At 38.2% G+C, this 26,264-nt stretch overlaps 1 long non-coding RNA gene across 1 annotated transcript; it reads left to right on the forward strand.

Moving 5' to 3' along the window:
* Nucleotides 1-265: 265 nt before the first annotated feature.
* Nucleotides 266-26,047, forward strand: LOC115931214 (uncharacterized). The gene is made up of 4 exons (XR_004067747.3): nucleotides 266-389; nucleotides 15,379-15,583; nucleotides 19,057-19,166; nucleotides 25,972-26,047. It is a non-coding gene; the product is annotated as an uncharacterized lncRNA (long non-coding RNA).
* The last annotated feature ends 217 nt before the right edge of the window (nucleotides 26,048-26,264 follow it).

The following is a 26,264-nucleotide window of genomic DNA, read 5'->3' on the forward strand; positions in this document are numbered from 1 at the left end:
CCTCCAATGTGCCAAAATAAAGCAGAAGCCACAGAGTAAGGATTTCAGATGAGGCAACCAAAAGAGGTCAGCTTCCCAGGCACAGAACTGGTCAAAACAGGGTGGAATGAATCTGACGGATGTGGTGGACATAGAGGGGAGCAGCATGCCAAGCAGACATATCTACTTTCCTGTCTACAAATCCCATGCTCTTTTCCCTATAGGCACTACTGAGATACAGAGTAAACTACCATTGTTTGAAAAAACTAGGAAGGAGACTTCAGTCTTATTGAGATATGTATTTCTGCAGGTTAGGCTGAAGCCTCTGCATGTCCTGATGCCTGATGGAGATGGAGGAATCCTTTCTACCCGGACAAAAGTCACACTATGTAGCCTGTCCTCTTTAGAACGTAAGTACATTTTCATTTCTTCAAAACTGATGCAACCCCCAGAGGGAAAATATATGATTGAGTTTCAGCATAATGTTAAGCTCTACAAAAACAAAAATTGAAAAAGATGATGGCAGATGGGTTAGGTGTTGTATATGACAAACTATCAGAAAAAAAAAAAGTTATACTTTCATACGACAAGCAGTCTTACAGGTAGTATACATTTTTTTCTGGGAAGGACTTAAAATGAAATGATAGAGAATGTGGTAGTCATTAAGCCTACTTCACATATTAATCAAGCAAAATAACCTTTTTTTCAAGAGTGCAGAAACAGATTTGAAACTCAACACTTTCAGTCCTGTTGGCATCCACTGTACAATTGTATTCACTCTGTTCATCTTTTGCTCAAGTGCCTGCTTATCTCTTCCATTCTGGTTCTCAGGTGTCTAAAAATTCCTTAAGTTCAGCACAGTCCTTTCCAAGTATTAGTAGAAAGATCACTACAAAGTGTAAAAAAAAAAAATCCTGAGACTGTATTACCTTAGTATGAATACAGTTTATCAAACCACTTTCCTGCTTTAATTAGAGAACGTTATACTACAGAAAGAAAACACAAGAAATACTTTCAACAACAACAAAAAAGTAATGAAAACACCGTAAGCCTTTGAAAAGAAAATAGAGAAAAGAAACTCTAGAGTTGAAGAAGAGGTTGCAGAATGTGGTGGCGGAGGCCGTGGACACCTATGGAGGACAAACTTTCTCACTTATTTGCCCAGGGCAGGCCCTAGACAGCCTCTCATTGTGGCGGTGGAGTCCTTTTGGGACCGGTCCTAGGTGCTTTTACTCAGCAGACTAGTATTTGTGACTGTACTGAAAGCTAAGCAAACTGTCACCGAGTGTTTCACCTTCCCCACAAAGCACTCTGGCTTTTATTCCTTAAAGAAATCAATCCAGTTTCCTTTAGATAGATTTCCTCTACGCTGAAACTAACTACACTTCCTTCCACTGAATAAACCACGGCCCCGGTTTATCCACTGCCACTTCCAAGTGTTTGTTTTCTTTTTCCCCAGAACAATGACGACTGTAGCGAATTCTAGATAGTGAGCCCAATACCTGAAATACCCTTTATCAATTAATTACACTATTTGGCAGGCTCCAAAAGAGTGACAAATACAATCTTTCCTTCAGAAGAAATTTAAAGAAAAAAGAATATCAAGGGTATCTAATGAAAATAATTAAATAAGCAAAACTGTTCAATTTTATAGTGATGCAAATACAATAATATGATCAACCTTCTGTGACCTGTTTGCCAATTAGGGCAGAGTCGCGAAGCCTGAAATAGTAGAGGGAAATGGTCAACATCCTTACAACTAAATTGTTTTTTTGTTTTGTTTTCCAACTAATGTGTTTTTAAGTAAACCAGAGTATCAGGCAGGGTAATTGGCTAAAGCCTGAAGGTGGCTAAAGCCTCAGGAGGAAAGGGCTTTTCACCCTGGCTTTTCTTCTGCTCATGGTGTGCATGAGAAAATACTGTTCTCAACCTAGCCATCATTCAGATGGAACTCCTGGGTCAGGTATTTTAACCCAGTGAAGATGTTTGTGAAAAGACCGTCATCATACATTTTGACTACGGATGACCTAATTTGGTACAGCCCAATTTATCATCCCACAGTGTTCTTCAATTATGCAACATTCCCTCTGTGTAAGCTCCTATCTAAAAGAATTTGACAGTCATGAGATACTAAATGTTGATGGCAAGAACTCTCTTAAAACAATGTTTTTCAATTTTAAGAAATTACATAGTCATAGTACAGAAAATTTCATGCCTACTCATTAATAAGTATCTTAAATGTTTCCTACCTGCATTCATTCATTCTATTAGGCACTCAATACAACCTGTTAACTTGTTTTTTAGATTTCTATTTTCTACCAGTTAAATAACTCACAGGTGCCAGGCATTGTGTTAGGTATAGATAGTCTCACGTATTGTCTCCTAAATTCATTACAGAAATCCTGAGTTAGATGTCACCTTCAAGAGACCTTGCTATGGACACGGGGGATTATTATTACTAAGATGCAGGCCTTGTGCTACACAAATACATCAGAATTAGATTTTTAAAGATACCCAATTCTTAGCATTATTTAAAAATTTCTTTGCAAATTTTTGACCAAATAGTTCCTCACCGTTGTACCATTTTTTACTCTATTTCGAAAAATCACATTCCTGTGGTATCAACACATGGTAAGCAGATCTACTCTAGAGCACACTTATTCCTGGTGAAAATCTTGCAAATGCATACTCTCGGTCACAAGATTAAAATGCATTAAACGACTTGGCCCAAATTCAACACTTATAGTAAAAACAGTTTGATATACACAGCCCAGTGATACTGAGACTCTTATGTCACTTTTATATATAATGACCACTTTTCAATTTAATGTGCTAGTGTGCTCCATCAACCTCAGAAAAGTGAAATGTATCAGTATTTTGTCGGCCCTTCCAAGGCAAGTGTAAGGGCTATAAATGAGCAGAGCTGAAACACAGTGTCTAAGATGTTTGAAGGTTAGTGGGAGAAGGGTTCTCAGGAGCATTTTACAGGCAAAAATGTGAATAACTAAATGAAACAACAGAGATATATAATGCTAATATATTCATGGCCATAAATGAAATTAACTGGCAGAAGCTAAAATGCATCACAGTGGTATCACTGCCAGTATTATCCTCAAGATTTTATCTTCCTTCAACCTTCATTCTACAGGGATCAGATTAAATCAGCCACAGTGGAAATTCAATTTAACTCAATAGCATTGCTGAATAAATCTGATTACTCACTTCTTTATCTTTTGATACCTGGACCATACTATTACCTGGGCCTCGGTCATCTTTTATTTAAATTAGAGGAGATTCTGTTTTGGTTTTCAGAAAGTTTAAGACAACTCATCCAGGTTAAGTCCTCTTAACAGAATATTGCCTCATTTTAAGATAATTTTTCCACCCTAAAAAGAGACTCTCCAGGCAATGGAGATTTCTGCCTCCTCTTCAGATCTACACTTTATATCTTTGTAGATCTGGCATGTCTCCATGAATCCCTTTAAATGAAGTGTGATTTTTAAACATTTTGGTTCAGACTTGGGGCTGAACATACTCTACTCACACATAAAAGAACAAATTAAATTTTAGCCCAGGATACTTGTGGATATAAGGCCTACAGATTCTGGCAATGCCAGCTAGATATATTCTTTAGTGTCTCTTTAAATCTTTCTTAAGGTATAAATGACATTTAAAAGCCCCTTTTTCATTGCAGTTGGCAGAGTACCTAAGACCGTAACAAGTTGCTTCCCCAGTAAATGTCATTTTCCCTTAACCACAGGGCTATAATTTAAAACTGTAGATTTTTTTTTTTAAGGGAGGTGAAAAAAAAAAACCTTCTGGGAGTGAAGCCTAGAATTTCCCATCTATGAAAAATGGGAGTTGTTACAGAGTGGGAGACTGGCTAGAGGCCAAGAGCCTAGAGTTACTGACTTCAAAATGGTTTTTCAGACCAATATATCAGAGGGAGGAGTCCTATGTCTACACTAGCCATGGCAACTTATAAAGGAGAGGAAAACAGAAGGCAGGTGGCAAGAGCTTGGTGCAGTGCAATAGTTAAACATACACACTTTGGAGCCAGAAACTAGGTTCAAATCCAAGTTCTACCACTTGCTTATTTTGTGACCTTAGACAACTTAGTTTAAGTTTCCCTATTGTAAAATAGAGGTAATAATAGCACCAGTGAATTAGTTTTCTATTGCTGGATGACAACTGCCACAAACTTAGCAGTCTCTGTGGATACAAACTTAGTGACTTTAAAACAACACAAATGTATTCCCATAGTTTCTGCAGGTCAAAGCCAGTCACATTTTAGTGCATATATATGTATATGCTCAGGGTTTCACAGACTGAAATCAAGGAATTGGCTGGGTGCATGCTCATCTAGAGACTTGACTAAGGAAAGATTCACTGCTAAGCTCTTTCGGGTCATTTCCTTGTGATTGTATGACTGAGGTTTCTGATTTCTTGTTGACTGTCAATGGAGGGTTCATTTTCAACTCCTAGAAGCTGCCTGCTATACCTGACATGTGTCGCTCTCCACGACACAGAAGTTTGCCACATCAAGGCCAGCAGGAGAGTCCCTCCTACAGTATGAATTTCTTCTTTCTCTTTTTTTTTTTTTTTTTTTTTTTGAGATGGAGTCTTGCTCCATCACCAGGCTGGAGTGCAGTGGCGCGATCTCGGCTCACTGCAACCTCCACCTCCAAGGTTCAAGTTATTCCCCTGCCTCAGCCTCCCGAGTAGCTGGGACTATGGGCGCCCGCCACCATGCCCGACTAATTTTTTGTAGAGATGGGGTTTCACCACGTAGGCCAGGATGGTCTTGATCTCCTGACCTCGTGTTCCACCCACCTCGGCCTCCCAAAGTGCTGGGATTACAGGCGTGAGCCACCACGCCTGGCTGAATTTCTTCTTTCAAGATGGGCCCAGTCCCTTTTAAAGGCTCACCTGATTAGGTCAGGTTCAAATAGAATAATCTCTCTTTTGATTAATTCAGAGCCAACTGATTAGGGATCTTAATTACATCTACAAACTTATTTCATCTTATAAAACAACAATCATAAAGTGATAGGCTTCATATTTGTGAGTCCCATGCACGCTCAGGTGGGTATGAGGGAGGGGGATCATACAGGGCATATACACAAGGGGGCAGGAATCTTAAGGGTCATATTGGAACTCTGCGTAAGACAACAAGCTTCAAAAAACCCTTGGGAGGATTAACCGAGTTACAATAAATATAAAGCATTTAGTGCCTGAATTGCTATGTAAAATTTCCCATTATTATTTTTCACAGACTGGATTTCTTAGGATGATACAGAAGGTCTAAATGACCTGCCAACCACGTGTTCCTGTGCTAGAAGTCAGAATTAAACCTAGACCTCTCCTGATCTATTCAAGCTTTTCTTCTTCATGATACATTCCTGATAGCATTTGGCCTATGATGATGACCTTCCTGGAGAATGCTTCTCCCTATAGCTGTTTCTTCTGCTTCTTAAGCAGCTATTTCAGAAGAAATAGTACTTCATCTTTTTCAGCTTGAATCCATAGGTAACAAACTTCTTCCTCATGGGGTGCTGCTATAGGAGGGCTCTTCCATTTGGTCCTCAAAATATGCACAGGGCTGGGGGGAAGGAGTCACACCACGACAGCCAAGCTGCAGACTCTGTTTGTATAAATCATTGCAGATGTACAGTGCTGCCTTAGAAGGGTCAGACAACTAGACCCATCTAAATACTAGATGGTATTTAGAAAAGGCTGGAGTTTCCAAAGCCACTTCTCCTTCCCTCCAAACTATAAATCAGTTTGAGCCTGTAGGCTGACTGGTACTCTCAAGTGACCTGGTCCACTAAAAAATATACAAAACTTCCAGTCAATCTGGGGAAGAAAATTCTTTACTTTGATCCCATATCTAATTAGATTCAAGAGCATATTTTGCATTCTGAAGGCTGAGCTTGCTTACAGTGATGTACCAGATCTCTCTTTTGTGCACATCCCAGCAGGAAGTATCTACACAGAACCTTGATAATAATAATCACCAGTAATCCCTCCTCACCTGGCTGCTCTCCTCCTCGGTGAGTCACTGATACACTAGAAAGACATGCAATGGCAGCTCCTGGAAGGTTTGAAACCACTGGGTATAGAGTTTCTAGGGGTTCACACCGAGTGCCAGTGGTGTAAATACATGTGAGGGGAACACGGTGTGGAAGTATAGTAAACCTTATGTCTATATGGTGGAAAATTTTGAAATCATGTGCTACTACTAAGTGTCCTTTATCATATTATTAGTTTGTTAGGACTAGCAGAACAAACTACCATAGATTGATGGCTTCAACAGCTGAATTTGTGTTTTTTACAGTTTGGAGATTAGAAGTCTGAGATCAAGGTGTCAGCAGAGTTGGCTTCGGAGGCCTTTCTCCTCTGGATTGCAGGGGGCTTTCTTCTCCTGTGTGTTCACAGGGTCTTTCCTCTGTGCATGCACACACCTTGTGCCTCTTCCTCTTCTTATAAGAATATCAGTCACAGAGGCATGAGGCCCACCCATATGACCTCGTTTTACCTTAATAACCTCTTTACATGCCCTGTTTCTACATATAGTCACATCCTCAGAAAGTGAAACCACAGATAAGGGAAGACTACTGCACATTTGTGACTTACCTAGCCATTACTTCAACTGCATATCATCACAGGCATCTTCTTTAGAGTACCCGCTGAGAAAATAGTAAATATGTATCTCTTCTTGAACATTACAGTGATGGAAAAGTCACTTCCCTGAAAGTCAACATATTCCACTTCATTACTGAACCAGTCTATATACTAGAAAGGCGTTCCCATTCATTGTACTTACAGCTACCTCCTACGGCATCTAGCCAATGGTCTTGATTATGCCCTTTGTAACCACATAGAAGTTAGATCTTTTAACTTTCCTTTCTCTGGAGAACTTCTAACAACACTTTTCTTCAGTTTTATGTTCCACATTCTTTTTGTTTGTTTTTATAGGTCATGCTACTGAATAGTCTAGAACAGTAAGAACAGAATATATAAGGACTGTAAAATTGTTTGAACGAGAAGGAACCAGGGAGATTACTTAATCTAATCAGCATATTTATCATGGGGAAAAGAGTCCCAGAGAACTAAAGTATACACATAAAGTTATATATATAAAACATAACATAAATGTTTTATATATATATATGTTATATATATAACATAAAGTTAAAGTTCTAAATAATTGGGGCTGGAATTAGAATATATGTCTCTAGTCTCCTTTTCACTATGTCAAGTGGCTTCCAATTTTCAATGCAGTAATGTTTACATTTCTGTGTAACACAGGGCATATTTTTAAATCTTTAGTTAACAGATGAGGAACTAAGACTCATCAGGTTTTTATAAGGAAAAAGCTTGAATAGAAGAACAGCTTCCGGTTCAATATTAATTGGCCAGTTCATTTAAAAAAAATCAAAAACCTTCCACTGAAAATTTGACAGTGCATCACTGAGAGGCCTACACTAAAGAGGGTTTAACTGAAAAGAACTGAAGGGGCTATTTACAGAGTAGTGCTGAGTTATGGGAAAAAAGGGAAACGGTGATGCATCTAGAAACTAGGAAAAGTGAAAAGCCATTACTATTCTTAGGTCTGGAGGAGCAAGGGGAGAAACCAGGGTTTATTCCTGGCAAAATGGAGGAAGAATGGCGGCCCCATATAAAAGCTGGGGTCTTAGAGGGTCATCTGTTGGCAGAATGCTGTAAAGCCAGGAGGACTGGGGTAAACGTCCTGGACTTCTTTTTCATCTTGCTCTTAGTTTCTTACTGGTGTCTCTCATTAGCCAAATCTACACAGAAACCAGGAGCAAGGGAGCTTATTGGTGTACAAGGAAGAGAAAACAATGGGTGGAGCAGAGAAAATAACCAGTGCAGGTTGAGAGTAGAAGGATGTAAGCACCTGACAGATGCTTCCCAGCCACCGCACAAACAGAATCAATCCACTGAGACCATGGCACTACAGTACAGAAAGAAAGAGTTTTATTGACGCAAGGCCAGTTCTCACATGGGAGAACTAAAGTTATCACTCAAATATCACTTCCTCCTGAAGGCTCAGAGGTTAGGGGTTTTATGGACAATTTGGTGGGCAGGGGGCTAGAGAAGAGTGCTGCTGATTGGTTGGGGATGAAATCACAGGAGTGTGGAAAACCATCCTCACAGGCTGAGTCTACCTCTGGTGGGGCCACAGGACCAGCTGAATCATGGGTCACGAGTCTGGGTGAGGTCAGTGAGAAACACCTAAAGAAAAACCAATCTTAGGTTCCACAATAGTGATGTTATCTATAGGAGCAATTAAGAAGTCACAGATCTTGTGACCTCTGGCCACATGATCCTTGAGCAGTAAGAAATTATAGAAACTATGCCTACATCATTGCAGAATTCAGGCCCCTCCCATAATCCTATACCTGTGACCTTTCATTGGTCTTATAAAGTGAGTATTTGGTCCCTGGGTCAGTTTTAGGGAGGGGCTATTATCATAATTCCTCCCAAAGTTAGCTTGCTCTATGCCTAGGAATGACCAAGGACAGCTTGGAAATCAGACTGTCATAATTTTGCAAAGGTGGTCTTAGGGACATCAGTAAAAACAAGTGCTTTCAGCCAGGCTCTCTTTTTAGCTAGTGGTTAACTATTTGATGCTTTTAATAGCCTTAGAAAAGTTGAAAGGACAGGGAGATATATAAAAAATATTCTAGAATCTATAAACACAACTTTTAAAAGAAAATGTATTTTTTGTTAAAATCACATCAGAAAAACAAACTGCTAAGATGTCTAATATATCTCTGTTGATAAATGAAACTCATCTTGTTCCTTACCTGGCCTAAAATGAGTGGGCCTGCTTTATTATATTTAATGCAGCCTACAGTTCTCTCCTGGATCCTTGTCAAAATCTGTTGTAAGGAACTTATTGAGCTTGAACCTGTCCTAGAAATTAGTTAGACTTCATTTTCAAATGAAGTTTTTCTTTTTTAAATTAAATAGAGGAGACATGGTCTTACTATGCCACCCAGGCTGCTCTCACACTTTGGGGCAATCCTTCTGCCTTGGCCTTCCAAAGTGCTGGGATTTCAAGCATGAGCCACCACACTCAGCACTATTATGTCAAAAAGTCTATGTCAAAGCTACCCTCCTTCTATTATTCCATCCCATACTCTTTTCTGGCTTTATGGATATATCCCACCCCCAAAATACATGGATTATTATTCTAGCTACCCTAGAATATTAGGGTTTTTTGACCTCAGGATTGTTGACATTTTGAGCCAGATAATGCTTTGTAGGTAATGAGGGTTAACCTGGCATTATAGCTGTTTAGCAGCATCCCTGGCCTCTGCCAACTAGATGCCTGTAGAACTGCCCCAGCTGTGATAAGGAAAAATGTCTTCATACATTGCCAAATGTCCCTGGGAGGTAAATTGTCCCTGTTTGAGAGCAACCTCTGTAAATGCTGGAGAAAGGAAACCCAGGCTCAAATTTATCTGGCTGTACCCAGGCTCCTCCAGGTGCTTTGTGTTTGCAGTGATCCCAGCTAGCTCAACTAAGTCCAAATAAAATTAGGCAAAGATCATAAACTGTTTAAAGGAGAGAAATCAATTGAACCTTGTTTTGTTTTGTCAGCCAGCAAGAGAAAAACCTACAGCCAGGTGCTTGCTTAAGACCAAAAAAATAAATTTTATACACCAAACCCCACAAACTCTAAAATAAGGCTTTATAAGGTGTCAGATTGTGAACTGACTTTCCCTAGTTACAATCTCTACCAAATGGTTTTAATGTGGCTTGTAACTCAAATGTTTAGTCTGAAGGAGTCAGGGAAGAACTGAATCCTCACCAGAACTGAACCAAAGCCTTTTAAAGAGCTGAATCACCTGGCTGCACGAGTCTCGGCACAGACTGAACTGTTGCCCACAAAGAGGAAACTGGGACTTTCAAGGGATTATTTTGAAGGTGACTGTAGGGCAATGTAGTACAAGGACATCTGTGTTTTCAAAACCTTGTGAAGTTTTCCCCCCACAAGGGCATTGTTTTAATTTATCTCTGTGATGCAGGCAATCTTCCTAACCTAAAGTACTGGAGATAACTAAGTTCAACAATTTTTTATCTACAAAAGAATTTAGTTGGGCAAAACACCCTTGAACAGCCGTGATCCATTCCCATGGGGGTGGGAAAGTGAGTTCTTCCTTTTGATGAAGCACCACCCTGAGGAGTAGAAGACTAAAGAGTAGGAAGGAATCCTAGAGACATTCAGTGCAATCATGTACTTTTCAAACTTTTGCTTGTGTAAGAATCACCTATGAGGAACAATGTAGTATAAATGCAGATTGCACGGCCAACCCACAAAATTCTAATTCAATAGGTGCAAGATAGACCCGGGAATCTGTGTTTCAACAAGCATTTTTGAGCATGAAGCACGTGGCAAACAGATCCTGACCAGAAACACTGACCTCAACCAACTTTGTCATTCATTTTACAAACAAAGAAACTGAAGCCCAAGAAAGTGACACTAGCATATTAAAAACAGTACGGAAAAGAGAACCCAGGTCTCCTGGGTGTGCTATTCAATGTTACTTTCTCAGCCTCACCACGAAGTATATTATCTATATACCATAATATGATAAGTAACACCACAGATCAAAATACTGTATCATAATCCAAAAAGCCCATGCTAAGAGAGTTCAGGCTGCAGACCTTGCTTTTAGAACCGATGAGCTGTTCATGGATCCAGGAAAGCTACTCTTCAGGAATAAAGTCTGAATACATGGCAGAGGCTTGTGCTGCTGCTGGACTAGGAGCAGCTGCCCTGTGTTTTGCAGTTTATGCTCTATTATAATCACGGGCACCAGGGGTAAGAAGCAGGTCATATAACTGAGGTATTGCCTCCAGAAATCCTACTTGTCAGCTCATGACCAATCATGGGTAACTTTCTCTTCCTTGGGGTCCTAGTAAATGAGATCTCTATAATGTGCTCTATTAAATATTTGTAAAATTTTACTCAGTTGGCATCATATCAAACACTTTTTGTTGTTCACTGATGCATTAGTTACTACCCTTACAATCATTTCATAAAAGAAAAGGCTTTAAATCCCATTAGTAGAAAGTAATCACATTTTTAAAAAATTTGTCTTCTGAAAAACTCAATAATGTGTCCCACTTTATTACACAGCAGTAATTTAAGAACAAAACAGCAAAATTTGAACTAACATTTGTTGACCCAACATGGCATTTGGCCATACTGAATAATGACGTCATAAAAGGATCTCATTGGCTGTTACTACACCGCCCTTGTATAATTATTGCTCACGCCCAATTTGTTTGTTTGTTTAACCAACTGCCTTATCTGATGACTCTGCAGAATTTGAGATGGTATTTTCCAGAAACCAAAGCTGCTCTGAGTTATAAGAAGGTCACGCTTTTTTCTAAAAAGAAACTAATCTTATCGGTGGTCTATTCTTGTTCCCTTGCTATTGGTCAAGGTATAGAAGTAAAAATAAACATGACAAGTGATAGCAGCTGCCGGACAACACAAATTTTTCATCTAAGCATCCTCACTGCAGGGAAGAATGTGTATCCTTTTTACTATGATTTTGAAAAGCATTCATTTAGTCTGTATCATCCGCAAACAGAGAGAAATAAGATGCTTCCAATCTCTCATTATGTCCATTTCAGTGGAAGTAGCAGGGAGATAATGAAAGATGCTTAATATTGATTGTCTCTTAAATGTGGAAATTACTGTTGTCCACTGAGAAGTAAATGTGGTGAGAAAAGCTGTTTTCAGCTCATAAAGTAGTGGTTATTATTTCATACTTTTATAGAGCCCTAAATGTACAGAGTGCTGACAATATTTGAAGTGGGGCCAAGCCAATCTAATTTCTGGTCCAAAGCAGGCAGATTCCAAATGCAGACCCAATCCAACATGAAACCAATGACACAAAATCAACATGGTATAGCTTGGGGTGATTGCAAAGGGAAAACTGTGGGAGAGAAAGTGGTTTCAGGGTGAAGAAAATAAGAGGAATCTCCCTAACATATAATAAAATAATAGAAACCCTTTGAATAAGCCCTGGAGTCTTAAAGTGACTTGTCCAAACCAGCATTTTCTTCAAGAAGCCTTTCATCTTTTACTTTCCCAGCAGATAAAACAAATCCACTCCAGTGCAGTGAATTAAATGTCAAGTGTACACATATATAATACATCTAGATGTGGGGGCATTGATCCCTAGACACAAGTCACTCCATCCTCATTAGTTATTGAACTGAAAGCCTGGAGAATGCCCTTATGTAAAGGTGCAAATAATGCTTTTCCTCTGAAGCAAAAGGAAAAAACCTTCTAAATGGTGGAGGTTCTTTTGAACCTTGTTAATAGATCAATCCAAGAATAGAGCTCTGTGTGTACAACATGATCAATCAAAAGCCACACAGAAAATAGAAAAAAAAAATCTTCCAGACCAGTGCCAGAGGCCTTATCATAATTGCTTCCTGACAGATGCAGTGGATAAACAAGCTCAGGACAAGGCCAGTCAAAGGCTGCTCCAGAGGCCTTGTTTCTTGTTGCTCTAGGTATCAAAATAGGAAGTAAATAGCTGAGAAACAGTTCTGAGAATTGCCAGGAGGAAGTGCTCCTTCCTCTCCCTGCACTTGCTAAATTTGCTTATCTTTCATTCTCTTAGCACAGCCTTCTGCACGCTGCCTGGGATCCCTTAGCTGCCCGGGACCCCTTAGCCAAGACCATTTTTTCCCCAACTGCCTTTGACCTAATGCCATCCAGCTGACCCAATGCATCCCCTCTTCTCTTTCGCCAACAAAATGTGATTTAAAAAAAAATAAGGACACAAACAAACCCCATCAATTTCCATGCAATGGACCCCCTAAACAAATAAACAAACAAACAAACAAGAAAGCAGACCTCTGGCTAAGGTAAATATCCACCATAATGTGAGAGGAAACAGCACTAAGGCTGGGTAGGTTTTCCCCACCAGCCAAACAGCATCTCAGTTTGACTGAAATACTTCATCAGGTTCCCTATGAGTAACCAATAAACAGCTCTGGAGCTCATTAACTGTCCAACCTAGTGTTGGTTCCTACCAAAAAAAACATGTAAACTTATTTTACGAGGAGCCTGGATTTGTGTTACCACCTATCTGATGATTCTAATACACCATCAGCAGCCTGGCACCTGACACTTACATAAGGCTTTTCATGTATGTATGCCCACAGAGCGTTAATGCATCTGGCTGTCCAAGTCCTTCTGTGAGCCAAAGAAAGCTTGTGTATCCACTTGGTCTCCCCTGCTTGGCTTTGCACGTCCTATTTCTAATTCATGTAAAGGGGTTCCTAATGTCCGTCCTAGGTCATATGAGTTCCATTTAACCTGGGATTTTTTATATGAAACGTGAATACTTTAAATTGGAGGCAACTAACAATTCACAGTAGTCTCAGAGAAACGGGCTAGCTCCCTGGGATAGATACAAGGTCCACCTTGGTCTCTACCTTGGCTTTCAATTCCTCAACTTCTACAAAATATTTGACACTGGATTGTCTTTCAAATGACTGTATGCTTTAAAACTACAGAAAATCTGGATTTTAAAAAAGGCATCCAATTATGCTGAGGGTTTTCTTTTTAGCATAAAGAGGACAAATTATTGGATGACAAACCTATTTTTTATTTTCTTTTCCAATTCAGCAAATTATTCTTTAATAAAATTTACCAAAGGATCAACTTTTATAATAAAGAAGCTGAGATCATCATGGTTTCTTTTGGTCTCCTTTAAGGCATAGATGGAAAGAGCATTTGCATTGCCTTTTATGGAGTACTCATATGATGTGACAGCATCTGAGGTATTACTTTTACAATGTTGATCATGTAAATATTTTCTGCAGCTTTTCAGCGAACTAATCACATCTAACATCACATTAAGGAAGTCATTTTAGAAGGAGCTTTATTTATAGAGAAAATTTCAGCCAAAGTGTATGCAGAAAAATTATTAATATGATGATTTGGTTGAAGAAGCAAAAACACATGCTAAATAAGTCTGAATTTCATAAATGCCGCTCTATGGGGAACAAGAGAACTCACTGGGATTGAATATTTAATTTCCTACATTGAACTGTTAAGAATTCCTTCTTTCTTCTCCACATACTGCATTAACCAAAAAGTACAGGAGCCTTTCAGTGGACAAATTCTGTATCCTCTTGGAGGAAAACCAAACTGACTGAGGGTCAAATGACCAAGCAGGAATCAAAGTCTCTAGTAAGAGCCACCACTGAGGACTTGACAAATTCAGGTGTCTACCTCCGGTCATTCAAACTACTGCAAGTGAGCAGTGACTTAGGGAAACAGCAGAATGAAAAAAGTAAAAGCTCACAGGCCAGTCCTAAACATACACATTGTCAATCCATAAATTATAATACATCTTTATTTCTCTTCTTCAACTGTTTTCTACTCTTTCTTTCCATTAGTAAGATAAAACTCATCCTCATCATTCAGAGTTCAACCAAGCAAACAGGAATGCGAAAATTTAATAGAAGGAATTTAGTTACATAGGTTATACAAAGGCTAAGAAACAAAACAGGGTCAAGGTATAGAAGTAAAAATAAGGTAAGGTAATCCAGGGATTAGCAAAAGCAAGCAGCTGCCACCACTCTGAGCTGTAAGATCAAGTATACAACTACAACTAAATAACTAGATTGACTCATTATCACTTATTCCCAATTATGTAATGGAATCCATCTAGCCATATTTGTTCATTTTACATAACATTCCTCCATATCCCACTCTCCCTGGTGAGTATTTTTTTTTAAAGAAGAAGATGAGTTTGGATAGTGAATGACTTCACAAGTGATAGTACTTTGTCCTCGATGAATTAAAAAACTTGAATCCATGTAAACATAATTCTCCTGGAAGAATGCTGTGGCTATCAACATCAGTGGTCTCTTTCTAAGCCTTAATAAGACAAGTTGAGGAAATATGAAAAGTGAAATTTACTTCCACTAAGTCAAAATACAGAGTAAAGGTTTACTCATCTTCATTTTTCTGTCTAGTGTTTTAGAAGTTCAGACCATTGCTACAAGTTTCTTTCACCTTGAGAAGAAATAATGTATTTTAATCTCTAAATTAAAAATGTTGGCCCTTCTTCCATTCTGGAACCATTTGCTGTAACCCCATAACAAGAGCAATTACCTTGTCTCATTAACAACACAATAGGGCCTATCAACCTTACAGACATATCAGTCAACAGTCAGTAAACATGTCAAGTCAGACATGCTGAACTAGAAGTTGGACAGTCAACACATATTTTAGCATTCAATTTTAGTGTGTAAATTAAAATCATAATGAATTACTCCATTACAATACAGTTGAATAGCATGATGTTTACAAATGAATTCCAGTGAATCCGACTGGGATTTCTTCATGGTCTCCACCCTGGAAAACCAGCTCGAATTCTTGTATGCGGGCCAGATTCCAAGAGACATCATAATTAGATCCCAGAAGACTACATTGCAGCTGAAGAGGATGTCCCCTGTGGAATATATGGAGGAAAGGCTGGCCAAAGCAATGTTCACATTCATGCAATTATCCAGTTAATTGCACAAGGTAAATGGAGTCATATAACTATGGCTAAGTTCATACTAGGATTAGGCTAGCCCTGAACAAAATAGTGTATTTTGAGAAAGAACATAATACTGAAGCAAACTCTCCATCAACATACCATGCTTCATTTCCTTTTGCAACACTCCAGTCAAAGTTCATTAAAACAAAGGTTTTAGCAGATCTCAAGGCATAATGGGAAAAGTGACCAAGCTTAGGACATGACATATTTTGACCAACTCTATTTATCTCCTATTGGCCCTAATGTGAAAGACTATTTGTGGACATTCAATTATAATCACTTGTACTTTCAAAGAACCAACGAACCTAAGGTTTTAAATAAAGGAACTCAGTTGGGAATTCTTGCAGCAAAATTATGAAGTATAGGAAACATTCAGAGGCAGGAGTGAGAGAGAGGAAGGCAAGAACTCACCTTTATTGTATTTTGTCTAAATTGAGCTTTTTGCCAGGTGTTTTTGTTGTGGTGATACTGGTTTTTTTTTTGTTTTTATTCATGTTATTTTATTAACTTAAATTTTCAGCTGAACTAATAAAAACTTAGTTACTGAGTGCCTATTATATGCTAGACCCCGTGAGCAAAATGGCAAACATTGAAGTTAATAGAAGTTCTTGACCAATCGTAAAATGAGAAATAATTTTTAAAAACTAGAAAGAAGCAAATCCGTATTTTTATATACTTATTTATTCTTTTAACATCTTTCAACATGAAATTTCAGCTATAGAAGGTGAAAGGAAAATCTAATACTATTTCAGTAGATTTCAACTCAGATTTCATTTTGTTAGGTGAAAATTTGAAATTTTTTCTTTTTTTTTTTTTAACTGGGACAGGATCTCTCTATATGTTGCCCAGGTTGGTCTCAAACTCCTGGGCTGAAGCAATCCTCGCACCCTCAGCCTTCTAAAGTGCTGAGATCATAGGCATGAGCCACTGTTCCCTGCCAAAAATTTGAAATTCTTTACTTCATTTGGACATTGCAATCTGAAGATTTAAATTTGTTTTTTCTTTGTATAATTAAAACAGCATCACTGCATCTTATGTAATTATTATTAAATTTATTTTTTTCTAACATCCTTTAGCTTTATTTAATTTTAAATTTTTTCTTATTTATTGATTTATTTATTGAGGCAGAGTTTCCCTCTTGTTGCCCAGGCTGGAGTGCAGTGGCACCATCTCGGCTCACTGCAACCTCCACCTCCCAGGTTCAAGCGATTCTCTGCCTCAGCCTCCCGAGTAGCTGGGATTACAGGTGCCCACCACCACGCCTGGCTAACTTTTTGTATTTTAGTAGAGACGTGGTTTCGCCATGTTGGCCAGGCTGATCTTGAACTCCTGACATCAGGTGATCCACCTGCCTTGGCCTCCCGAAGTACTGGGATTACGGGTGTGAGCCACTGCGCCCAGCCATTTATTTTTTATTTTTTTCAAGACCGGGCCTCTCTCTGTTTCCCATGCTGGAGTGCAGTTGAGACAGCCAAGTAAAAAGGGACCCCTGGCAGAACCTCCAACCAGCCTGCCACTGGGAGGAGTGCGCACTGGGGTGGGGTCTCGGGAAGTTCATGCCCTTTGCATCTGGGAGGAGCCTGGCCTTTCTGATCCAGGGAAGTAAACTGCCATTCAATCTATGAGGTGGGAAACCAGCTAGCAGGACTCTCACTTTACTAAGAGTCTGTGTTTCCCTTTTATCCCTTTCGCCCAATAAATTCCAGTTTTCTCACTCTTCAAAGTGTCTGCGAGCCTAATATTTCATGTCCATGTGACAAGAACCTAGCTTTTAGCTAAACTAAGGAGAAAGTCCTACGACACAGTGGTGTGATCATGGCCCACTGCAGCCTGGATCTCCTAGGCATGAACCACCCTCCCACCTCAGCCTCTCAGGTAGCTGGCACTATGAGCACATGCCACCGTGCTCAGCTAATTTTTTTATCTTTTATTTTTTGGTAGAGATGGGTCTTGCTATGATGCCCAGGTTGGTCTCGAACTCCTGACCTCAAGCAATCCTCTCACCTCAGCCTCCCAGCGTGCTGTGATTATAGTTGTGACCCATGCCTTTAGCTTTTGAGGGGAAAAAAACTGTATCATTTTTTGCACAAACATAATGCTGGGGGTACACAAGAAGGTAAAACATGTAATGTCTTTCCGCCAGGGCACCACAAACATGGAGATAAAAAGTTTAAACTGTTTAAACTTAAAATTAAATTCAACCAAATTTAATCACTGATTTAATTCTGATGATATAGAAAGCATTTCTACTGACATTTTACAGCATCCTAATAGCAAATACTTGAAATAACTATTTTAAATGTAAAACAAAGAAATACCAGTCAACAGAAATTATTGACCAACAAAAACTCAGAAAATGAAGGGAGCATCACTTATATTTGTTAATAACCTACCTGGGAAACTAACTCAAAGGGATTTTGATAGGCTGGATTTTTAGCCTTTGTAAGAATTTATTTAGTGGATTTGAAAACTAGTTAATAACAAGAAAACTATTCAATAAAAATGCCAAAGATATGGCTTATTTTTTCCTACAAGGTTGTAAACCCTTTCAATTTAAGTAGCATGTTTACTAATCTTTCCATATTTTCCGCAAAACCCAGTACAGATCTAGAAAAACAATAATGGCACACTAAGTAAATGGCAAGAAAACAGCTACTTCTTTTGCGTTTCCTTTTTTTTTTTTGAGATGGAGTTTCGCTCTTGTTGCCCAGGCTGGAATGCAATGGTGCGATCTTGGCTCACTGCAACCTTTGCATCCCAGATTCAAGCGATTCTCCTGCCTCAGCCTCCTGAATAGCTGGGATTACAGGCATGTACTACCACGCCTAGCTAATTTTTGCATTTTTAGCAGAGACGGTGTTTCACCATGTTGGCCAGGCTGGTCTCAAACTTCCAACCTCAAGTGATCCACCCATCTCTGCCTCCCAAAGTGGTGGGATTAGAGGTGTGAGCTACTGCACCCAGCCATCTTTTGTGTTTTTTGAAAAAGAAGAGTGGTAAACTGATTTTAGTCAGAACATACTGAATATATGCCCAACAAATACATTCTTATATTTTATGAAAAAATACATTTTCTACAGTATGAGTAAATTATTTTCTATATTCCTTCCAGAAACAGCTGCTCTGAGAAATAGCTATTAATATATTTGTCTCTATAATCCTAACAAGTATGACTAGGACCTGAAAATATACATTATCTGGTTATTGCAAATTATTATCAGTACCAGCAAAAAATATTTAATAACATCATCTTAAATTCGTATACTGTTTTAATCTTGTCAAAGACTATAGACTTTACTTCATTCTTATTTTTAATACTATTATAAAAAGGAAAAATAGCATTTCAATTGTATTGTTTCTACTTGCCTACAGTACAAGGAGATTAACTAAAATCTAAAAGTCTCAAGGTTATTTGATAAAACTTGGATTGAGTCCAGATTTACTTCTGATTTTCCAGTCAAACCAAGACTTGTTCTAAAGCCACAATAACAACGAAATTGATGCTTCCATCTCCCAGAAATATGGCTGTGCTGTGATCCATGAATTTTAAATTAGAAGTAAATCTAGGTAAGATATAGCATTGGGTTGCTTTGTATATATAAAACATAATTACTGAATAAAGAGGCTCATATTTAGGGTGTGCTTCAATATTATTGTTACTATACTTCAGCATCAACTATGTGTCAGAGGCTGTTTTAAGTGCTGGAGATACAATAGCAAGCAACATAATCTATATCTATAAGTCTACTTTTAAAGGGAATTTACTTTTCAAAGTAGTCAGGAAATGAATGCAACTCTTAACCAATAAAGTCTCTTCAAAGAAAACACTCCAAGTGAAATCAAAGACTCTCAGGATTAAGAGTTTACAGATCATGTAGACAATGATTAAGTCAAAGATTTAAGACCCGAAGTTGAAAATTCAGAAGCAATGGTTTATTTTTATCTATATTTTTAATAATTTTTAATGAGATAATTCATAATAATCTTTACTTTTAGTAACCTTGAAAAGCTAAAAAGAGTATCGCAATAGTAACAAGATTAACACCTAGCAAAATTAAATAAATATTTGGGGAGTAGAAACATTAGTAAAGCAAGTATTAAACTACTTCTCCAATTAATCCCATTTTATTATTTCATTGCCTAGTGAGAAGTTAAAATTTTAAAAGCCCTTTTCCCCAGGAAGCTAAATGTGCCTTGCCATAATGGCATTTAACGTTGTGCTCTGGAACCAAGGTGCCCATGATATCACTCAAAAGACAAAACAGAAAATAGAATTTTATAGTTAAAGGTAAAAGGTCAGCTACTTTTATTCACTTTTAAAAAATAAAGTATGACTTATAATCAAGTGCACATATTTAAGAATACAGAATAATGCATTTTGCATATGTATATATTCATGGAAGTGCCACCCAGATGAAGATATAGAACATTATCAGCAGCACTTCAGCAAGCCTTATGGACCCCTCAGATACCTCCCTCTAAATGTAATCGGCATTCCAAAGATCAAGTAGTTTCATAAATTTAGAAAGTTCGAGTAAATGCGGAAAGAACAGGTCTCAATATAAGCTTTATAACTAACAATAGTGTGGTAAACTCCACTTGACCTCTCCCAAAATAGAAATAAAAGATAAATTGTATCATTTATTATATTATGCTAAGTGCTTACTACACTCTGCTAAGCATAGTGGCAATTAAATCAGACTGATAGGGGAAGACTTTAAAGAAGAGGTGATATCAAAGCTGATTTTGAAGAAAACGTAAGAGCTAAAAGAAGTTAGGAGAGGGTGATGCATGGAAGGGAATAGGAATGAAAGAGGATAACTGAGTATGTAAAAGCATGGAAGAGCAGAACATATTTGGAGAACTTTATTTGTAGGGCTGGAGCAAAGGATTCATGTGGGATAGTGAGAGATAAGCTGCAGAGGTAAGAAAGAGACCAATCATAAGGGCTGTGGGCATTAAAGTAAAAGTTAAACTTCATCCTAGACATTAATAAGGAATCACAGCTTGAGCCCAGGCAGTCAAGAAGGGAGGTGGCATCATCAGATATATATTTAAGTGTGGAGGATGGATTAGTCCTCTGGAGAAGTTGGAAGACTGAAAGCAAAGGAAAGAGGTGATTGCAGTAATCTGGATGATGGTGGAGGTGATGCTGTGGATCTAACCAGCCAGTGGCAGAAGGCATGAAAACCAGGGAAATAACTAGAAAGATGTTAGTTAGAGGTAAAATCTAACTAGGACATACTGAGCCATCAGAAGTGAGAGGCAAGTAACTGCTGGGGTTTCTGGATTTGGCAATGGTGGCACCCTGCCCCCTGAGACAAGGTATACTTTTGACTACATTTGGAGGGATGATCATGAGTTCAGTTTTAGACAAGGTGAGTTCCAAATGCCTGTTAGATATCAAATTGAGATGTCTAAAGGCATCTGGATAATAATAGCTAACACTTAGTGAATAGGTACTACATATAAATATATACAGGTAAATATGTGTATATATATGTGTGTATATATATATATATGTATAGTACCTATTCACTATATAAATATACAGTACATATTCACTAAGTCAATGTGCAGTTCCTTCTAAAGAATCACATTATATAAAACAAGAAGGGATTCAAATTTAGTAAATCTGTATTGGGGCCCATCAAGAGGCATTTTTAGGAACCCCTGTGGGGATTCTAATGTAGAGAGATCACTTTGAGAAAGGCTCCCATGCCTGAGTATCTCTAGAATCAGGATAGGGACATAAAGATTTTTCCAGATTTGCCTACAGCACAAGGCGATTTGCAAAGCCCCTTTGAAAAGTAAGAGTCCGAAATTCATTTACATTTGGCAAAGTGTAATTCTTTCATTCATTCTTTCTTTTTTTTTGAGAGTCTCACTCTGTCTCAGACTCTCCACCCAGGCTGGAGTGCAGTGGCATAATTTCAGCACACAGCAACCTCTGTCTCCTGGGTTCAAGCAATTCTCAGCCTCCTGAGTAGCTGGGACTACAGGTAAGCCCCACCACACCTAGCTAATTTTTGTATTTTTAGTAGAGATGGGGTTTCACCATGTTGCCCAGGCTGGTTTTGAACTCCTGACCTCAAGTGATCCGCCCTCCTTGGCATATCAAAGTGCTGGGATTATAGGCGTGAGCCACCACACCCGGCATAATTCTTTATTTCTAAGAATCAAAGCCTAGTAGGAAAGACGTTTTGGATACTAAACAATTCTTACCCAACTCTAGCTTGATGAGATGTCTAAATGAATATGAAACACATGGATTGAAATATGAGGGCTTTTTAAGTGAGGAGCAAAGCCCTTGGCAAAACTGGATGGCATTATTTTGATAAAACCCAGGGTACTACAAAAAGTTTGACACACCCGGCCCATAACGGTCTGTCCTGTTTTCTAAAGGGCATGTTTCCCTTCAAACCATGTGGGTGTTACACTAAGAGAATCAAGTGTAGGACAAGAATCTCAATTTGATAGACTGAGAGTTGACCTTTCAAATTTGTTTGGACAGGCATATTTTTCTTTACTGTAGCTTGTGTTCTTTTCCAGGTTCTAAAGGGCAGTCATGAAACTCCAAAAGTTCAGTAAAAGGGGTGCAGGGAAATATATATATATACACATACATATATATATACACACACACACACACACACACATATGTATATATATGCATTATATATATACACTATATATTCTATATATATTGTGTATATATATTGTGTATATATATAGTAGATATATTGTATATATTGTTACCATGACCATCCTTGTCTGACTAGTCTCAACCCAACTATCACCTCATTTGGAATGCTTCCTAACCCTAAACTATATCTAACCCTATGAGAATGCACTGTTTTTCATATTGCTGTACTTACCAACTTATTTTATAATTAGTATCTATTCTTTTCAGTGTGCCCTATGAGTCTAAGAGCTACCTGAGGACAAGACTAGACCTTATTTAAGGCTTGAATTGTTAAGTCCTCAGAAAAGTGCCTCACAGTGGATTCTCATTAAACTTTCTCTGAAAGAAAGAAAGGAGTGAGTAAGCAAGGGAGGGAGGAAGAAAGGGAAGAAGGAGAAAGTATTTGGAGGGGAGAGGAAAGGCAGAGAAGGGAGAGGAAGAAAAGGAAGAAGGAGAGAGAAAGAAAGGAGGGAGGAGTAGGGGTAGAGAAAGGAGTTGGGAAGGAAGGAGGAAAGGATACAGTTCAAAGTTTGAATCCTAATAATGAGTCTGTTTATATTGTGTTTAAGAAGAAATACATGAACAAAGTTGACTAGGACCCTTCAAATAATATTAAAATTAGATGAAAAACTGATAATGTGGCAACCCCCCCCCCATACACACACACATTCAACTGGACACAATTCTAAAATATCAGTTCATACCAGTTCACCTAAATGTCCCCCTAAAGAGCAGATTGAAAATTTTGGCCATGTTTCTCATAGACCAATCAGCAAGACTCAAATGACCAGGCCAAATGGATAGCAATCTGATTTGTTACTCTGAAAGGAGATAATCTCCGTTAGTATGGAAATAAACTGGTTTACATACAAATTATCTTCTTATAAAGAGCAAAAATTTACAAAGTCATATTTTAGAAGCCATCTAATCTAACCTTTGCTTGTGGCAGATTAGGTAAATGAAGCTCAATGAAGTGTCAGAAGCGGACTATCATCTAAATCAGGGATATCCATATTGGCTTCCCTGGGCCACACTGGAAGAAAAAGAATTGTCTTTGGGATACACATAAAATACACTAACACTAACAATAGCTGACGAACTAAAAGAAAAAAACGCAAAAAAAATCATAATGTTTTAAGAAAGTTTACGAATTTATGTTGGGCTGCATTCAAAGCTGTCCTGAGCCACATGTGGCCCATGGGTTGAGGATTGCACAAGCTTGATTGAAATGGCAATAAGTTCATAAGGAGAAAAGAATAATACAAAGCTTTAAGGTTAGATAAATTAAAAGATCTAGTTATAAATCAGGAAATTATTATCAGGTCTGGCCACACTAATTAACATTTTGAAATAATCTATAGGCAGAGAATAAGGCTTGTTTTACACAAAACCATAATGGGATGAATTTTATTGGTGGACAAAGCAAAGTTCAAATTGTTTAATTCCTTGTGGGAAGCTTGAGCCTTGGCTATTGCATCCCTACTAAATGTCAGAATAGCAACATGTAAAACTAAGACATGAGCATCAGCTATGTTTGTTTGTGTGTTTGTTTGTTTTGAGATGGAGTCTCGCGCTGTCACCCAGGCTGGAGTGCAGTGGCACAATCTCAGCTCACTGCAACCTCCGCCTCCCAGGTTCAAGGGATTCTCCTGCCTCAGCCTCCTGAGTAGCTGGGACTACAGGCGCATGCCACCATGCATGCCCAGCTAGTTTTTTGTATTTTTAGTAGAGCCGGGATTTCACCATGTTGGCTAGCATGGTCTCGATCTCCTAACCTTGTGATCCACCCGCCTCGGCCTCCCAAAGTGCTGGGATTACAGGCGTGAGCAACTGCGCCCAGCCTAACTATGTTAAAAATCAATAGTGATTTTGTTCTGGAATGCTATTGACAATTTCTGAACAACTATTATCTTCAAAGCATTGCACTAAGCAGTGCATGGGACACAAATACCAACAAGACTTAGACTGTGCTCTCAATAATTTATAATCTGATAGGAAATAAAGTCCCCAGATGCTTACATCTGTAGCACGCAGGATTACATGTAAAAACACATTGGAGGTGGCAGGGCCTATTTAAGTCCATTCCAAATGATAATCTGCTGCTGGTCCCAGGAGGCTGACAAAAAAATACACTGGAATTCTCTCACCCATGAGTCCACAACAGTGTAAAGAAAATTGGGCTTGAAGTTTGAATTCCAGCTCCCCTCCTTCACTAGCTAGATGACCTTGGCGATTTCGGATTAATATTTAATTAACCTGCATCTTTATTTTTATAAAATCAACATAATAATAATGATCTAAGTTAAAACATATGATTCTAGTATGCAGTATAAATATCTAATAATGATGACAATAATAATACCTAATCCTTATTAAGTACTTATTACATGCCTGGTGTTCTACATATTGTAACTCATTTAATCTTCAAAATAACTCTATAACATAGGTAATATTAACTATTAACTCTATAAGTACTGTATTTTATAGATGAGGAAACTAAGACACAGAGTGGTTAAGTAATTTTCCAAAAAGCACATAGCTACGTGTTAGAACTGGAATTCAGATCCAGGGAGACTGACTCTAGAGTCTATGCTTAAAAATGATTGTTGAAAGCATTCAGCAAGATCCCTGTAAGAAAGGAGTTGGCAAACCTTTAATAAGAAAATAACTGTCTTCAGTGCCCTTGAATTGGGACTTTTTGATGTAACACTGAAAACAGAGTGGGAAGACATGACCATCCTCACATCTAAAACAAGATGTGGTTGGGATCAATATCCCAGCCTAGTGAGATGAGGACTCGGTAAAAACCACAGAAAAATAGTTTATTTTAAATCGTATTTTAGAATTAAGCAATATTTTAAAATGTATTTCATAATAAATAAATATCCCAAAGATGATTTCACAATTAAAAAGATAAATATTAAATATTTGAGCCTGCTATATCTTCCCCTGACTTTTAATAAAGGCAAAGACATTTGCTTTGCTTGCAGTTTTTCAATAAACTATTGACAGTATGTATCTATTACAACACAATTTCATTAACTGTGAGATCTAATAATCTCAATAAATTTATCTTAAATATTCTCAGCTTCCCTGTTTTTCTTCAAATGGATAATAATTGATCTTTAATACAGAAACTTGCCCACTGTTCATCAAAATAGAGAAAAGAACAGCTTTATTTATAAATCCAGGGTTGGTATTACAATCCCTCAAACCCATTTAATTAAACAATATGATTTACTAAAGTTTGAGAATTTATGGACAAAACAAACATGTAGGAAATATGCTGTGGTTCCATGGCTTCAAGAGCCCAAAGCAAATGCACCATAACCAATCTGATCATGTCACAGAATTCCATCATGCTAGAGCTGGGATGAATTCTAAAGATGACTTCATTCCACAGTCCTCCAATCTGCTAGTGTACTGGTATCACCTGGGAATTTCATTTTTAAAACTTTTTCCCTTTTTAAATTTAAACCTACAGAAAAGCTGAAAACAGTGCTTCACCCAGATTCACCGGATTTTTTGTAGTTTGCTAATTTTAGATCTTTCTTGCTTTTCTGCATTTTTGGTATTATCTTTGTTCTCACATCATTTTACTTACTGAATCATTTTAAAGTAAATTACAGATATGATAACCAGATTGGATGCTGTGGTCTGACACCTATATTCCTCTTCCTTCTTTAGGACTGAACTACTAATTTTCCCCATCAGCTGAAGTTTTGGCAATGAACAGCTTGCAGCTGAATCCCCTTCTGGAAATTATCCTTGGCTAAAGAGACACACTTTGATGAATGTCATGTACTCTTCCCTGGGGCAGTGTACACCCAGTGACTGGCTGATGCAGTGCTATAAAGGTCTGCTCCACTTGCCCTAAATTCAGGACAACTCCATAAAGCCATCCCAGCCCCAGAGCTCTCTGTGCCATGAGCTGAGTTCTTTGTTGTGAGAGTATCACAGCTCCCCTTTCTCCCTAATCC

Source organism: Gorilla gorilla, chromosome 19 (assembly GCF_029281585.2).
Source record: "Gorilla gorilla gorilla isolate KB3781 chromosome 19, NHGRI_mGorGor1-v2.1_pri, whole genome shotgun sequence".
Classification (NCBI taxonomy): Eukaryota; Metazoa; Chordata; class Mammalia; order Primates; family Hominidae; genus Gorilla; species Gorilla gorilla.